The 12,298-nt window shown below is 40.2% G+C and overlaps 1 long non-coding RNA gene across 1 annotated transcript; it reads right to left on the bottom strand.

Annotated features, from left to right (window-relative positions):
* Positions 1 to 5,417: 5,417 nt before the first annotated feature.
* On the bottom strand, positions 5,418 to 11,419 carry LOC130012123 (uncharacterized). Its single transcript, XR_008787416.1, has 9 exons — positions 11,281 to 11,419; positions 9,548 to 9,718; positions 8,938 to 9,108; positions 8,512 to 8,685; positions 7,943 to 8,047; positions 7,163 to 7,228; positions 6,794 to 6,862; positions 5,982 to 6,049; positions 5,418 to 5,611 (listed from the first exon to the last, which is right to left on the bottom strand). It is a non-coding gene; the product is annotated as an uncharacterized LOC130012123 (long non-coding RNA).
* Between the last annotated feature and the right edge of the window lie 879 nt (positions 11,420 to 12,298).

Genomic DNA, 12,298 nt, shown 5'->3' with positions numbered 1-12,298 from the left:
GGTAGTGGATAATCCGAGAATTTAATTAGGATCCGATATTTGTAATAAATAGTAAGCGATTAAAGACAACATGGTCTTATGTATGCAATGAATTCTCCTCTGACTCCCAAGACGTGACGTAAACATGACCTGGTTTGATGGAATTTTTGTAGCAAGGCATTCCTTCGCAATTACAATGTTTGAGAAGGATTTGAAGCATAATTATGACAAATTAATTAGTTTGAATATTGTTTTGGTCTTTAAATATGGTGAAGCAAGGCGTAGTTTTGGTAAACAAGAACTATCTGTACGATAATAAACAATCATTGCCACATCTTGTCAAAACTTCAAACATGGATAACTTGGCTCAGAATAAAGTAATTTGAATGAAATTTTCAATATATTCAATTTGTGTTATCTATTTTTGATGAACATGTGCTCTGGTTGGAAATGTTAGTCCCAAACACATCCCTCTCAAATTACCTATGGAAGGAGTAGGGTCGCCTGTCCAACCTCATGGGTTTTCTCCGGTTTCCCGCCGCTGCTACAGACTCCTATGCGCAAGCGAATTATTGGAATAAAATTGAACCATATGTTAGTCCCAAAATGACCTGAATTGTGTCCAGTGAACTTTATTTAGGTTTAAAATACATTTGAATAAATCATAGCATTGACGTCAAATTTTTATGTTGACGGCGCGATCCAGCAAAACCTACTTCCGATTTGGTCCAACTTCAACAAAAAAAAAGCCTGGTACCGTTAGCGAATTGTGTTTTATCATGTATGGATGTTCCGCCTGTTTGTTGAAAAAGAAATCTGGGTGTATCTTTCTACACGTCATTAAATCGACAAGAGTCGCCCCAGTAAATGAAACTGACATTAAAGTAGCTAAGTCTCTAACTCAGTATCACCCAAAGTCTTCGACATTGAAAACACAAATTATTTGTCAATTCAAATCAACATTGATGCGTTGTTATCTTACTGGGGTAAGATGGGCATCTGATATCCAATATTCAAGACAAAATCAACATTTTACTGTTTCAGCGCCATTTGTAACAAGGGACTCGAAGGACGAGGCTAGACATATTCCAGAAGTCATTTCAAACGGTGACCTCATATTCTTTTCTGGAGAGCATACGCAATAATTACTATCGGTGTAGACTGGAATAACGCTAGAGATTACCATTCGATTGAGGCTTCTGTCGTATTTCTCCAAATATAACTGATTTGAAACTAGAGTAAAAACGGAAACGATTGAATGTAAATCGTTTATATACATTCATATTACATTATTATATGCGCTGCCAAATATTAGCGATTTAGCTCCTTTAATATCTTCATGGCACATGAAGTTGTCTAACAGCCAGTAACAAGTTATCTAACGCCAATATAATCAAAAAGATACCAAAACTCAATATCTTCAAGAGTGCAAGCAACGACCCAAAATTGCCAACACTCCTTTTTCATAAAAACCGTGCAAGACTGGAACACCCTTATGAAGTATCACAGCTGCAGATTAATTAGAGGGCCTCCTTAAAAATGCCAGATTGTTTCATTAAAGTGAAAGTAGGCTAAATAAAATCTTAAAGGAACTCTTTAACTCAATATCACCCAATAGTCTTCAACATTTCAAAACGCGACATTGATGTTGTCATCTTACCGTGAAAAGATGGGCTTCTGATACTGACTGAGCCACCGTCCTCCATTCACTTGTAGAACCTTGTGGTTAATTAAAACTAAACATTTCCTGATCCTGTTGGATATATAACGAAATTGTAGGTATAAATAACTAATCGTCATCGAATCTAGAATTCAATCCAATCTGATTAAAAAAATAGATTCTATTTCGTTTCGTTTAGTTTTACTTGTCTTTACTACACTAGGATCTGAAAGAGTTGTTATATACCAGCGTTCTGCATGATGTGAGGGATTAGCTAATGACACGGTCTGTTACGGCGAGGTTTTGGTGTGAGCTGCATGGAACTGTGGGTAATCCACTAGAAACATTAACGCTGATTGGTTAATAAAATGTCTGACGTCATAGGGTCAAAAGTCGCTATAATAACCTCTAACGCAACCTTCCACTACGACCGGTCAGATCTGCATGTGGTAGAGGGCATCGAAAGTATATAAAAAAACGAAATGAAAGATAGATCTGTATTTTAATTAGATTGGAATTCAATCCGACTTGTGTGGACAGATGGATTATATCAGGTAATTGTAAAGGGGGATGGTCCAACGCATGAGCTATAGATCATAAGATGTGCGGTTGATTCAAGTTACGTTTTTGTTCTCACATTGTATGTGATGGGGAGTAGCTTCGCCTGTCCAACCTCGTGGCCTTTCTCCCATTGCAATCGACCTGTGTGCACATGGCGAATTATTGAAATAAAGTTGAGAAAACTTTTTTCTGCTGAACATTATATTGGGGGGGGGGGTATTGGACCTGACCATGGAGCGATGCTGATATGTTGTATGTGGCCGTTGGCTTTAACGGGCCGCCACGCCATCACTGAAGTCTGGAATGGGCTGGTATAATAGACTTACTGGGACGGGTGTGCTGGGTGTAGGCCGGAATTCGGAATTCTGCAATGGGGATTCCGAATTTCATCCGAAAATTTCATCGGATTCACCCGACACTGACGCCCGCAAATATACTAATTTTTAAGTCACCTGCAGCCTGTTTGTGGGGATACGCCATAAACGTCTGCCGATGGTTCGTAACTCCAAATAAAAATTCAATTTTAAGGCCTCAGCAAAATTTGATGCTGGCGGAATATGAGTGCGAGACGATTTCCTGCGGCTAACATTGCTTGACATTTTTATTAACTCGTTATTTTCAGAGATGACATTACATAATTTCACTTTCGTCACTCTCTACCAATGTGTCTTGTGGCCTTCCATCACAGGAGGAATCAACTAGCGCTCCCGGCAACAAAAATGGGACATTTTTCAATGAAAATATTCCTAATTGGTTAATCAAATGGTCAAAATTTTCTCAACTAGTCTCATTTTATAACCAGTTAAATTCTCTTGACTCTTGACGATACAATGATAATACTTTAATTAATAATATGACGATATGATAATTTCACAGGTTGGTGGTTGTAAATTACTTGCAGGTCGGGGTTTTGGCCTAAATTAATCGATTTATGAAATATATTATTTGACAGAGATTATAATCAGATATGCCACCAAATCGCATATTTGGGGTTCATTTTTCAAAATTTCCCCAGGAGAGCCGCCGGACGCCCCGTCCGGGCTCCGCGGTCAGTAAAAGGGGCCGCTCCGACACGGGAGCCCGGGCCGGTTCCCGACCCCAATCCGCCCCTGGAGGGAGAGGGGGTGGGGTAACCCCCACTCGGCACAAACTAGGTTATTTCGGGACTAACATATGGTTCACTTTTATATCAACAATTCGTTTGCGCGTAGAGGTCTTTAGCAGTGGGAGGACCCGGAGAAAATCCACACGGTCATGAGAAGGATAGGGAGAGAGAGAGAGAGAGAGAGAGAGGGGGGGTTAAGGTCCACTCGGCACAAACTAGGTCATTTCGGGACTAACATATGGTTCAATTTTATTTCAACAATTCGTTTGCGCGGGGAGAGAGAGAGAGAGAGAGATAGAGAGAGAATATACGTCCATTTCTTGGATAACATATGGTTCAATTTTATTTGAACAATTCGTTTGCGCGTAGGGGTCTTTAACTGTGGGAGGAAACCGGAGGACCGGGAGAAAATCCACGAGGTTGGGCAGGCGACCCTACTCCTTACGTACAACCGGGGACTCGAAACCCCGCCAGTTGACTCAATGTCAGACTTCATGATACAGCGCGCACGTGCTAACCATTCAGCCATCCAACCCCACCTGTTCAAAGCAGACGTGTAACTAATGACAATATGTACACATGCGCGTGATGCAAAACTGTGTAAATCGGGACCATATGTAATGCACAGGCAACGTGGGTCGAGGTCTAGGTCACATTTTTTTCCCAAAGGATGAAAAAAAAACGAAGTGGTGTGTACCCTCTGGCGTGCATGTGACATATCCATTGGAAATATGAGTTGGCCATAAATCTGCCCTGTTCATCTTCATTATAGCGCAGTACAGAAGGACGTTAAACCCCATTCCATTTCGAATTGTATTAATACACATAGTAATGACCCCACACATAGATTGAAATAACGGTCCCCTCTTCGTTTGTCACGTGCCATGTTTTATATTTAAAAAGTCTTGTAAAGAGAGGGGAAGACGTTTTAAATAGAAAACATGACACTTGATAAACGAAGAGGAGACTGGAAATGCCTTTCTCGTTTTTTTAATCTAAAGAGAGAGGGGTGGGGTGGGGGGACCTAGAGTGCCGCACTTCGACCTCTAGCTGGTCTCCTCTGGCTTGCGGTTCTGGTTTCGATGCCTGGTGTAAGCGAATTGTATTAAAATAGGTTAAAATAAAGATAAATGGGCATCTTCCGGTCGTCTCTTTATATTTAGAACGTTTTGTAAAGAGAGAGAGAGTGAGAGAGAGAGAGAGAGAGAGAGAAGTGGGGTTAAACGCCCACTCAACACAAACTAGATCTGTTTCGGGACTAGCTTATGGTTCAATTTCATTTCAATAATTCTCTAGCGCGTACGGCCCTTTAGCATTGGGAGGAAACTAGAGAACCCGGAGAAAACCCACGAGGTTAAGCAGGCGACTGTGCCCCTTGTCACGTACGAGCGAGGAATCGAAACTCTGCCACTTGACTCAATGATAGACCTTATGACTAAACACGCACGCGTTAACAATTCGTCCCCTCCCCCCTCCCGGACGTTAAAGACACCATTAATCACCAAGATACGATGAAACACCATTCACTAAGAGCATCCAACCAATCAGAATAGCGTTGAATTTGTTGATGTATCGCCCACTGACCCCCCTTTAATGACCTTAAGGTTAAAAAAATATTACCCACAAGAGATTTATATTTACAGACCCACTTTAAACGCCCACATAATTAAAGATCATAAGATAGCACACCCAACCAACCAGAGTCCAAAGCACCCCCAACCAACCAGAGTCCATAGCACGCCCGCCCAACCAACCAGAGTCCATAGCACGCCCAACCAATCACCAAATTCCAGAGCACGTGGAATAACGTTGAATTTCAGGAAACTAAAATTTTCGTGAATTAAAAGTTTCCAAGAGTCTTTTGTTAATTCAACAAAATATCCGGGGACGGCCCTTTTAAATGACCTAACGGTTAAAAAAAGATTTTATTTAGCGTTTTAAAGGGCATACACCATACGGTGTGCTATGAGGGAAATGTTGCCAGACATCAATGGAATCCTAATGTCATAGGTTCTTTTACGTGCACACCAAATTATTGTTGACGACGGACGGAGGCGACGACTGTATACACCCAAACTATGTGTAGGCGTTTTTAAAAAAAGAAAACAATGCATCAGCAGTATATTTTATTTAGTCGTAAACTTGCTTACAGAAGAACAGGTAATATTGAGATTGTTAAACAGAAAATAAGTTGGTAATATTGACATGTAATATATTAACACTTGTATAGACAGGAGAAGGTTGGTAATATTGACATATACTGCTGGTTGTCTGGTCTAATGATTTTATATTTATTATGGTTCAGACTGAAATAAACAACATGTACAGGTTCAGTTTCATACCCATTTTTATTTCTAAATCTATATAAATAGAAACAAATATATCTGTGTGTTTGTATGTTCGCCTATCAAGATTCATCGCCAAGATCTACCCCCAGTATGACCCGTGAATATTTTAGGCCATGATTCAGTTCAACTTGGAACCTGCTCTAGTTATTAAACTTACGATAGCTAATGGTGGGTACATGGGTGGGGGTGAATAGTACCTCAGAGGTGTTGTAAGCCAAGAAATCCCTATTAAATAAAATGATCGGATCTGAAGGTTGGTCACAAAGTAGACAGGCTGGACTTGAGCTTGATTGACCGTGATATTAAATTATTAAATAATGTTACTTACACAGAGCAGAACACAGTTGGAATCACTGACGTCATAACAGGTGGATAGACCATCATCACAAACAAAGGCTAGAAAATAACAAAAAAAAACCGTTGTTTACAATGAGAACAGACACCACGCTGTCTAGATCTATTTACTAAGGCTCTCTGCAGATTTAATCAAGGTCAAGAGATGTAAACAAAGTTAGGGCTCATGACTGATGCCGAGGATTGTGGGTTAAGGTTAGGGTAAGGCCGATATTATTCAACGATTGGAGTCGAAAAGATTTAGTATCCAAAGAGAATTTCAACAACACAGCCCCCCCTCAAACCCTTAGGCCTAAAGCTCACCTCAATGTGCCAAAAAAGTGCAATTTCGGTATAGCCCACCCACTTCCCAAATATCCTTTATGTAGATGTATATGTTCAAATGGGTTTGTTTCTAGTACGGTATCTTAGTTTGAACCGCGCGAAGAATTGTGTGGTGTAGTTCTTTTCGTCTCATCCGTACGACTAAACATTGACCTTTGCCAAGCCTTCCGCACTGCACCACTGACAAGGGAGATGCACGTCGGAAATATTCTTAGCAAACCCGTGATAATATCACAATATTAAGGTCACCTGCATATTTCGTTAAGGTCATGAGATGTTAACAGGGTTAGCGCACGTGATTGTTACCGAGGACTGTTGGTAAGGGTTAGGTTTAAGAATTTGTGGTAGAGAACCAACTGTGAAATATAATCTGGTTGTATGTATATATCGGTACAGGATCTAGTACGTCTGTGACCCGTTGTAATATAGACTATGGTATTATAAACATGTATATTAACATACCGTGACAGTTTCTGTAGATACAGATCAGTTGTTGTCTTCCAACACAAGTTTCACCACAATCAGGTGACTCTACAAATATACATACATAATAATATAATCACACACGCCATGCATTGTTTTATGAGGGGAATTATGCCTCGACAGCGCCGCTACGACCTACTTTTATCTCGTATTCCAATGGTCAGGGGTTCTTTTTCTTCTAAGTGTACATGGGACATCAGTTTTTCGTTTCACCGTCTTGGGCCACTGACATGTGGAAAACCATCCCTGGCTGGCGAACTAGCTGACTAAAATCAAATATCAGAAGCCCCAAGTAAATGAGACGTTGTATTAACTGTAAGCATACCCTGCCTAATGTAATCAACTTACCTGGAACTGGACGTACTCTACAACATCCATCTGGATTACCACAGGTGTTATCAGCACACAAGTCAACTAAAACAGAATAAAACAAATGATATATAGACAAACAACTACACTGAATATTTTGTGAGGGGGGGGGGGCGAATGGTTAGCATTGAGTCAACTGGCGTGATTTCGATTCCCCGGATGCACGTGCCAAAGAGTAGGGTCACCTTCCTACCTCGTGGGTTTTCTCCGGGTCCTACGGTTTCTCCCCACTGCTTAAGACCTCTACGCGCAAGCGAATTATTGAAATAGAATTGAACTACATGTTAGTCCCGAAATGACCTAGTTTGTATCGAGTGGATGTTAAACCCTATTTCTCTCTCACACACACAATATTTATTAGCAATATGTGGCGTATCAGCGAATGTAAAGTTTCCTCTAGCGTCCCTTTTATTGCCTTTGGATCTGGAGTGTTCTGGAAACACTAGTCTACAATATCATTCCCAGACTCCTTCCATTGCCTCTGGATCTTGGGTGTTCTGGAAACACTAGTCTACAATATTACGTTCGAACTCCTTTCCATTGTCTCGCATCGTCCACATTCACCTCCATTCCTGCTCAGGTTGGATTTGAGTGATCTGGAAACACTAGTCTACAATGTCTGACACTAACTCTATGTTCAGATATTTATTGGTAGGGGAACGGATTTAGCCCGAACATCAGCACATTAGTCAGTTGATCCTGTAACTGTCAAGGGTTTTTCAATAGGAACAGTAATACACAGGAATAGGGTTTACTTACTTTCACACGTGGACCCGGCAAATCCAGGGTTGCAGTTACACATCCCCTCTTCATAGACTCCATGATTTCCACACTCGTCATCTAGGCAAAGTTCCAGAATAGGTTCTAGATCACACAAACAAACACATCAACTACAAACTTAACGAACAGAGAATAATACCACGTGCAATGGACAAACTAGGTACACTTTAATTCATCAGGCAATTGACAAGCTGGGAAACATACACCAGGCAATGGACAAGCTGGGAAACGTACACCAGGTAATGGACAAGCTGGGAAACATACACCAGGCAATGACCAAAACTAGACCCAAGTTTGTAAACCAGCAACTAGAAATGAAAAGGAGTTTAGCGTCCTACTGTTACCCACCGACTTTGCTAATGAAGACAGACAAACCCATACAGTATGCTATGACGAACTAGTAAATATTTAATTGAAACAACTTTAGCTGGTAACCACGGGGTCCCCAGCAATTCTTTTAGTTAGTTTCTCTGAAATAATTTAGAGTATGTTTGCTGTGTCTCGAATCAATATCAATAAAAGTGAAAAGTGTATTTTATAATCCATACCCAGACAATCTTCTGTGTAACAGTATTGCCTTTCCTTTCTTCTACCACGACAGCGATGTCCACCATGAGCTTGGGCAGGATCATTACATTCTCTATATCTTTTCTGTATACCCCAACCACCACATGTGACAGAGCATTCACCATAGTTAGACCATGGTCCCCAATTACCATCAACTGTTGAAATGAAGTAAAAGCTGATTTAAATTATTTGTGACGAATTAGTAACAATATCTTGAAATAAAATGAAATGGGGTTTAACGTCCCACTTCGCTACACCTATTAGGATAATGAAGACGGACATATACCAAACAGTGTGCAATGGGGAAAATTTGGACTGACATGGGCGCATTGGTTAACCGGTTACTCTGGATTTCCAAGTTGTAGCCACGTCGGGTTTTTTGCAGTAAATAAATTTCAAATTTGTACCTGGACAATCCTGACTATTACAGCTTTCGGTTGATTCATGGGGACCTGCACAGTTTTGCCCACCATGAGTTGCAAGTGGGTCATTACATACTCTGTTTCGTTTCCGTGTTCCACCTCCACACGTAACAGAACAGCAACTATACTGAGACCATGATCCCCAATTACCATCAACTGTATAAATACAAGTCGCATTAAATTATTTGTGAAACACTGGTGGTAACACGGTTGTTTTCTTCGGTAATTACACTTCAATGTAAATTTGAAATTTCAGATTAGTTCCATGTAGATTCATTGGTGGCAATATGGTCTTATTATAGTAATTACACCAAATTTGAAACTTTAGATTGTCACCAGGAACATTCAAATTGATAGCAACAATTTCATTTATTTTAATAATTCCACCAAATTTGGAAATTTTATATTGTCGCCAGGTTCATTGGAGTTGGTAGCAATATTGTCGTTTAGTTTTTGTTTTGATAATTGTGTTTTGATTTTTATTTTATAGTAACTACCAATGATTGTCGCCTGGGATATCGATTCAGTAAGTACATGAAAATAGAAATTTGAAATTACAGGATCATTAGAATATGCCAGAGATATTTTAACAAACCTGGACAATGGTGAGTATTACATGACATTGTTTCTGTATTGTTACCATGACAATCCAGTCCACCATGATCTGGTTCAGGGTTATCACATGATCTGTTTCTGGACATGTTACCACCTCCACAAGTAACGGAGCATTCGGTAAAGTTCGACCACTCTCCCCAAGTTCCATTAACTGTAGCAACAATAAAAACTATTTGCCGCATAATTTGAGAATTTGGTCCAGGATCACAGAACAGCTGGATAGATGAAATTTACATTGAATTAATTTTGACAACATCGTAGATTCTGAACAATTTATTTTAATTTGCCTCTTACACTCTTCTACACGATCTGTGACAATAACAAAACTTCTTCATTAGCCCGGTCAGAGCAGAACCGTAGGACGTTAAACCCCATTTCACTTCATTTCATCTGTGACAATAACAAAATTTCCATAATTTTTATCAATATGTCTATAATCGTGTCATCATCAACCAGGAAAATGAAGACGGGCATTCGCGATGTTTTGTGTTAATGGGTGAAAGTTTGCCCGGACAGTGGCATTGGGGTCTATTCTTTGTCGAACAACAACTTTACGTGCAGCCCAATATGTAGGATCATATAACCTTTTTCATTTATGAAGACGGGGGCTATATTCATCTGCTTGTTCCACAATCTAGTTTCTGTGAATAAACACTGTTTTTAAAAATCACTGATGACAGGATTATCAGAAAAGTAGGAAGGGACAAGTCCACTTCCACCGCCAAACCCAAACCGCTTAGACATTCTGTAGTACCATTAGCTGAAGCGGGCGAATTACATTCTCTCCTTCTAAAATGAACACCTGGGCCGCCACACGTGACAGAACACTCACTATAGGCAGACCATTGTCCCCATTTACCCACATCTGAAGGGAAACAAATTTCATCTGACTTATTTTGAGTCCTGAATTCAGCACTATAGTTATACCAACTTAAAGATACATTACGTAAGAGCTAAATCCAATGTTATATAAATAAGTCTTTAGACATATAAATAATCGTAAGTTTTTATATTGTAAAAAACTTTAAGCACCCATAACTTTGTTCAAAGAGAAGTAATGTGATTTAAATTAATTGTGGGATAATTTGGCCGGTATTTTTCATTCAAATTAATTTATTCTGAACGAATTTGTCAGTGGTTTTGTAGTTTTGACAATATGTGGCATTGATTGTTTATTATCGTAACAACGGTACTGGTTATTGCAGACGTAGCCTCGCTCTTCCATTTTACTAATGTTAGTATAATGTGTACGATTGCTAATCTGACATGAAAATGCCTGTGCAACCTAAGACACAAGAGAGACCAACGGACACTTCCGAGAACAATGATAATAAATGAAATGAAATGGGGTTTAATGTCCTATTGTTCTGCTCCGAACAGGGCTTATGAAGATGGGCATACGCCAAACAGTATGCTATGAGGCTAATTTTGGCCGGACAGTTGCACTACGGCCTATACTCTTATATCGAATTCCAACTGTCAAGGGATCTTTACGCGCACACCATTCTGTACACGGGCCCTCGGTCTTTCGTACCATTCGAACGACTAGACAGTTGTCCCTGTCAGGCCTTCCGTCCAACACTACTGACAAGGGGGGACATCGCTGGAAAATCTGGATGAACTTCCTCGGCCAATGCAGGGATCCCCCCCCCCTACACACACGCACACCGATAATAATCATCCTAATAATAATAATAATAATAATAATAATACCTGTTGATTGGCTGTCAACAACAGTAACAATCACTATCAATAAAACGAACACCGTCAAACGCATGTTGAAAGATCTAACAGTTTATATGATAAACTGAAAGTTGTGTGAAGAACAGCGACGTGGTTCCCTCTTTTAAACATTTTCACATATCACCAGATGTTATTATTTACTGTTCGTCTGCTTCCGCCATTAAAATAGAAGGAAGTAAAACATGGATATATACATAATCATGGCGTATAGTTTTCCGTATTGATTTTCGGATTTGGAAGGTACAAACACAAATTATTATCGGTATATTATAAAACATTTCTGCGCAACCCTGGGTAGATACACTACGGTTCATGCGCTTTAAAGAAACCCATACAGATCTAAGAGTAGGCAGAGACGACGCTGCCTGGGCACAATTAACCTCGTAGCACACTGCACGGGATAAACCCATCTTTATTAGCCCAGTCGATGGAGAACAGTCAGCCGTTAAACCTCATTAAACGTCAAGGCTTAAATGATAATGATGACATATAGTGTCATTACCCCCATAACGTCGATCCGTCCAGCGGCCCATCCGTTCACCGTTCGAGGAAGCATTCGATAAATCAGAGTTGTGGGTTTTCTCCGGGTCCTCCGGTTTCCTCTCACCGCTCATTACCCCTCTCAAGCCAATTATTGAAATAGGACTGACTCCAGGTGTTAGTCGGGGAATAATCAAATTTGTGTCGAGTGAAAGTTAAACTCCAACGTTAAACTCGTACGCTTTTCTTACACGCAGCCTATAGGCTTACACAGCCGTCACCGCCATCATTGGGTTTGCTCAATTGTGTTTAAAACACGGTTTCATCTTCATCTTGTCACTAGGATAGGGATTTGGAATCGCATAGGGGCTGTCTTCATCCGGCACTGTGCAGGTTATTTTTCATTTAGATTTCAAATATGCTGGGACGGTCTTCCAGTTCCAACAAGTAAACCCAGGGGCGTACATATCGATTTTGTTTTGGGCGGTGTTTATCAAAAATCAAACTG

This window comes from Patella vulgata, chromosome 3 (genome assembly GCF_932274485.2).
Source record: "Patella vulgata chromosome 3, xgPatVulg1.2, whole genome shotgun sequence".
Taxonomy (NCBI): Eukaryota; Metazoa; Mollusca; class Gastropoda; family Patellidae; genus Patella; species Patella vulgata.
This window is presented reverse-complemented; position numbering and strand designations above follow the sequence as displayed.